This window comes from Octopus sinensis, linkage group LG2 (genome assembly GCF_006345805.1).
Source record: "Octopus sinensis linkage group LG2, ASM634580v1, whole genome shotgun sequence".
NCBI classification, from domain to species: domain Eukaryota; kingdom Metazoa; phylum Mollusca; class Cephalopoda; order Octopoda; family Octopodidae; genus Octopus; species Octopus sinensis.
In genome coordinates, this window is record NC_042998.1 from 141,784,362 (window position 1) to 141,790,779 (window position 6,418).

A 6,418-nucleotide genomic window follows, 5' to 3' on the forward strand; every position below is an offset into this window, starting at 1 on the left:
TTACTCTAATATACGTCTTCATGATATTTAGATTAAAATGGGTTTTTTTATGTTTTATTTTATAATGTAGGCTTTTTCAAATTGATGGAAAGACAAAAGTTTCCATAAACACAAATTACAAGAATAATAATAATTTAAAATTCAAATACAAACTTAGACTGAAATCAAAACAAATTAAATTAAAAAAAAGAAACTAAATTTATTTTTTATTGAAGTTTGAATTTCATTTTGAATTGTATTTTTAAAGAAAATGTTTATTTCAATCTGTGTTCATATTTCAATTATGTTTTAAAAAGTGCATTTTTGATTTATTCTCCACAAGTTCTTCGATTTCTGTCTATAAAAAATTTTTTTGTCAGTTTCACATTCTACTTACTGCCCACAAGCCCTTATCTACCATTCACTATATCCACCCCTCAACACTTGTTCTTCACTCATAATATCTCCCCCAACTATTGCCCATCTCACTCTCCAACACATTCTTGCAACTTTTACCCACCCACACTCTTGCTACTTCTGCCACCGCTCACATCTACTCACCTCATACCTTGAGAGTCCATCCGGGTACCTCATCACCACTATTTTTACCTCTTTCCAGCTCCACCCTGATTACTCCCCTTCTGTCATACTTTAACCCATCATCTCCAAGCATAAAGCCCCCAATCTCAGGATTTACAATCTTGCAAGCTGTATGGTGACCTCACTAGTGTGGGTGGCATGAGAAGAGCACCCAGTATACACTGTAAAGTGGTTGGTGTTAAGAAGGACATTCAGCTATAGAATCATGCCAAATAAGATACTGGAGCAGCAAATCACCCAATCCATGTCAGCATAGAACATGTCCATTAAACGATGATGATGACCCTTAAGGAAAATAACTTTTGATTTAAATCAAAATCCTTATTTTTACATACATTACTTTGTAACTATGTAGTCCCAGTCATTTCGGCTCAAATGTAACTATTTCAGTTATGCAATATGAAATGCCATCCCATCCTGCACTGTATATGGGATAGACTGTTTAATTAATGAAAAAGAATGGCTTCTAAGCTATTTATTATGTTATTGGGTGAGAGGGCTGAGAGCTTTCAATGTTTCATTTTGATTTGAAAATTTAGTTTACCTGTTTTTGTACTCCAGCTGTTTTCCTATACTAGTATATGATGGGTATTTGTTCTTGGAAATAATCTGATATTTGCTTAAATTATAATAGTGAATTGGTGTTTATGTTTATATTTATATATATATTGTGATATTGCTTAGGCATGTATTTAAATGCTTCCTAAAATAAGCATACATTTCATTTTAATGGCTCTGAGAGGGTTAAAAGATGTTGCACAAGCATTCAGCTCTGAGTGCACTGCTTCTTTAGCAGAAGCAACGGTAAGCTAATGAAGGTGTTCACATAATTGCAGTTAATAATTAGATAGATAGATAGATAGATAGATAGACAGAGATAGACAAACAATTGAAGATGTATGACTTGTTTATGCAAGTATCAAAAATTTGTAGATTTATCTAACCCATACTAACCAGAATCAAATGAATTGTAATTGTTCCTAAATGTGATAAAATAACTAAAGTGGCTGACAAGAGGAAGGGCATCCAGCTATAAAGCATTGCTTAAGAAAACCTGTCCAACAATTGCCAGCAAGGAAAAGCAGATGTAAAATGATGATGATAAATCTAAGAAATTATAATGCATTTACGACCATTATCATCATCATCACTGTTTTACATCCAATTTCTGTGCTGGAATGTGTGGGACAGGTCAGTATTGCTCTCCTAGACTAATCTGAAGATCACATCTCACTTGAAAGTTTCATTCTGGTGTGGTTTCTACAGCTAGATGCCTTTTTTAACAGCAATCACTTCACAGAATGTAGTGGGTGCATTTTATCAGTGACACCAGCACTAGAGAGGTTGACATGTATCTGACAAGACTGGAGATTACTCTTGACCCCTACACTTCAGATTGAACTGGGTACAGGTTATCATGGAACCAGCACTACAGAGGCTGTCATGTTGAAGACTAAAAGGTACTTCCAACCACACACTTTAAAAGGTGAACTAGGTACATGTTATGGTACCAGTACTAGAGAGACAGTCAGATTGAAGACAACATTCTCTCAATCTCACACTTTACATATTTACGACCCAATAAGTTTTTAACAATATGAATATCAACCCTTCTGTGATTAAACTTCTGATGAAATATACAGATTATGTTTTTCAGTTCAAAGATATTTAGTAAAAAATTTTTTCCTATTTCACTTTTGCATTTATTTCCATGTTATGCTGGTTCTGAGAGGGTAACATAACTTAGCTAAAGATTCTTACAAAAGATTATGATATAAACCTTTAATTAAAATGAATCATTACAAGTAGTAAAACAAGGTCTTTTTTCTCCAGCAGATTGGTACCAAAAGTATTAATATTCTTATATCAGAGATGAAATTTCAAGTTTACAGGAGACAAAAATGGCAAGTTTGTGTGAAACTAAAAATGTATTGCTTCAAAGCATTTGTGCAGTAAATGCAATGTATTTGACAAAAAGCAATTTAAAAAAAAATTTTTTAATTAAATAACATTTTTTGGAAATACGTAAATGTCACAAATTTACATCATGCACCCCTTTGGGAAGAAACAAAAAAAAAAGTAAGTTGCATCAAACACTAATCACAAAAAAAAAAAAAATAATAATAAATAAAAAACCCAAATTCAGTTGTAATACAAAATTAATAGATAAAACAAACCTTTTAAGCTGATTGGATGAAAACAAGTAACCAATGATATTTCAATGTTGGCAGTGCATATAATAATCAGTATTGTTTGCAGCACACAGGAATCTTTTCTACATTGTACTCCAACAGGTGTGCATGGAAATCTGTTGCAAAAAAAGGTAGAACACCGTCAAGGATTAGCTATGAGTGTAGGGGTTGGAAACAAAATTGAAAACAAATAATCTTCGAAAAGTATACATATATAAATATCAAAATAAATTAACATTTTAAAAATATTTTTAATCAGTCTACTTATGAACAAATAGAATGACTGCCTGAAAATTTACCTGAGATCCTACTGTACAATTTATCTCTCTCAAAAGTACAATGCAATGGAAATCAGCCTACATAAGCTTCCTATCAACTGCTAATATATAAGAATTTAACTGGAATGTATTAAGATGTGTTAACCACATCTAAGTATCATTAGGTTTCAATCAAAGAGATGCTCCCCTTGTTCAAACTAAACAACAACAACAATAATATTACTAGCAGTTAAAAATATAGACAATGACTTGGCAGAGTCGTTACAGTGTAGGATAGAATACCTCATGGTATTTGTTCTGACACTATGTGCTCTGAGTTCAAATCTTGCCACAGTCAACTTTGCTTTCATCTTCTCAGGGTTTATAAAAAAAAAATACCAATCCAGAATAGTGGATTGTCGAAGCTAGCCTGTCACAACCGCTAGCCTTACTAGCCCATGTCCAACCATGAAAACTATGCATCCAACCATGAAAACTAGACATTAAATGATGATGATGATGATGATGTAACTCTTAAAGAGTTGGGTAAGATCCCTAACAATGAATCTTTTCTAGCTTTTTAAATTCAGATCACTGCCCTATCAAAGAATTTGGGCAGAAGGAAACTGTACAAAGTCTGCTGTATACGTATGCATGTGTGTGGCGGGGTTGTGAACTCATGTGTATGTACATACATGAGCATGAATGTTGGTATCATACCCTTATTACTACTTGAGTGAAATGGTAAAGATCTGATGTTTCAAAGATCTGGGGAATAAGAGAAATCTATTCCTTCAAAAACAAATAAGGGTTGGCCACAAGAAGAGCCATCCAACCATAAAATCCAGCTTCACATAAGTCTCCAGCCAACCCATGCTAGCATGGAAAACAAATGTTAAATGAACAAATGAATATACTGTCATTAGTGTACACATGTATGATTATTTGAATATCTTAGGGCGAAGCTACAGAATAAATAGGTTTCTTTTTAAAATTAAGCAGTGACTTTCAAAAAAAAAAAAAAGAAAAAGGAAGAATAAACCAGTCTTTATACTTTATACACAGACACACAAGCACATAATACATTGGACTTCAGCCATGTTCAAGCACCACCTTAAATGGATGTTAGTTGAACAATTTGATCCCAATAATTATTTTGCTGAACCATCAGGAGTTATGCGAACTTAAACAAGTCAACAGTGGTTGTCAAACACAAACATACACACCAATATGAATACATGATACATACATACACACACAGATACATACATATGATGGGCTTCCACACAGTTTCTGTGAAACAAATTCACTCACAAGGCATTGGTTAACCTGAAGCTATAGTAAAAGGACCATGCAGTGGGACTGAAGCTAAAATCATGTGCTTGCTAGGCAAGCTTCTTAACCACATAATCATAAAAGCACTAAGCTATTGCACCAACCAGTCGACTGACTGATTTGTCTCAGAATGCACATTCAGATGTAAAACACCTGCACAACCAATTCCAGATGTTATCTAGTTCCAAAAACCACTGAACCATCCATGCTAGTTCAGAGAAACTCACGCACATAAACAGAAACACTTTGTCTTGTAAAAATGTAAGACAGATGGAAGCAATTCATCTTACAATTTTCATTGAATAAATTAAATTTTCTTTCACGTGGTTTCAAAGTCTGGGATTCTTTGAGAGGAAGGCACATGCTGTAATGTTTGTGCCTTTTCCCCATTCTTAGTCATCACGATCATCCACCCACCCATATCTGTGAAGCCATTAAAAATATAATTGAAGTATTCCAACTGGGAACTAAAACTGTCTCAAAGACTCAACTTAGTGAGAACATCACAGGTGCCATGTGATGCCTACTGACTTTGAATAAATAATAAGTTTACAATGTAATTAGTATCAAAAGTAGCTAATTATTAATAATTTCTAGCCCTTACATGGTTACAACCTTACAAGATCTTTAGAATACAGCTGCTAGAATTTGTCTGAGGCTGATTATATCTTTGAATATATATATTGATTTCCTCTGAAAACATGCAAGGCTAATTTCAATTGCTCATTTGTTCCATTTAATGTCTGTTTTTGCAAGGTAGCATGGTTAGACAGGGTTAAAAATTGAGGCAGGATTTTTATAGCTGGATGCTCTTTTTGATTCCACTCACAAGATATTGGTCAATCAGAGGCTAGTGTAGTATAAGGTACATGCCATACAGTAGAACTCAGAACCTCACAGATTAACCTTGAATTGATGAAAATGCTGAAACTGTAGTCTTAGAAAAGGAATTTTGGGATAAAACATGTGCATATATCAAAAGAATTTACTGACTTGAGAGAATTTACCAGCTTGAAATTTTTTTTAGGAATAGAGGGTCTCAAAGTACACATAAAGCTATAAATATTCTCAACCCAATATTTACATGTATTCATAGTATTAAGGTGCATGACTCAGTGGTTAGAGCATCAGGCTCACAATCATGAGGTAGTGAGTTCAATTCTTGGATTAGGCTGTGTTCTTGAGCAAGACACTTCATGTCATGTTGCTCAAGTTCACTTAGCTGTAGAAATGAGTTGTAACATCACTAGTGCCAAGCTGTATTGGCCTTTGACCTTCCCAGGATAACATCAGTAGTGCAGAGAGGAGAGGCTGGTACGCAAAGGCAACTGCTGGTCTTCCATAAACAACCTTGCCCTGAGATGTACCAGGTGCAATCCCATGGTCATTCATGACCAAAGGGGATCTTTACCCTTTTACTCTGTGTAAGCTTCAAGATCCACTATTCCAAAAAAAAGAATTATTTCATGTTCTCTCAAAAATTTATAAACTCTTATGGATGTCAATAACATACAATTCTCACTGATAAGAATAAAGTTACAAAAATGGATAGAGAAATTCGAAGGATAATTTTGGTCCCATGGTGGAACACTTGTCATATTTACAAATGTAGGTTTATGTCTCATCAGCAGTCTTCAACTTGTGGTATCCAAAAAGAGATTTTACAGCCCAATCTTCACATGGTGTTATTCATAACTTGCGTGCACTTTGAGTTCCATTAATTCAAAAACAAATATGTCAAAATGCAAATCTTGCATCCATGATAAAAAGAAAAATGTTTTAAATCAGTCTCAATTTCATATTCAAATGAAAGATATTGTGTGTATATGTGCATGTGTGTGTGTGTATGTGTGCTTGCTTGTCACTGTTCAACTCATGGACACAAGTAACGATTTCTTTACTGATTCATTACTGGAGCCGAAAAATGGTGCCTGTACATCATTATGAAGCAGCATAAGGAATGGCTTAGCCCTGGTAAACAAGCGACACTGTGCATGAAACAAGATCTTCATCTGCATAAAACAATGTTGTGTGTATGGTGGGACTGGAAAGGGA

General features: G+C 34.3%; 1 protein-coding gene across 2 annotated transcripts in view; it reads right to left on the minus strand.

The window, feature by feature from the left end:
- LOC115224044 (mucin-5AC) overlaps positions 1–6,418 on the minus strand; it is a 426,655-nt gene that overhangs the window by 385,762 nt on the left and 34,475 nt on the right. For both annotated transcript variants that reach the window (XM_036499918.1, XM_036499910.1), the window contains exon 2: positions 2,757–2,887. The gene's annotated coding sequence lies outside the window, so the exon portion shown is untranslated. The remainder of the gene's footprint in view (positions 1–2,756; positions 2,888–6,418) is intronic.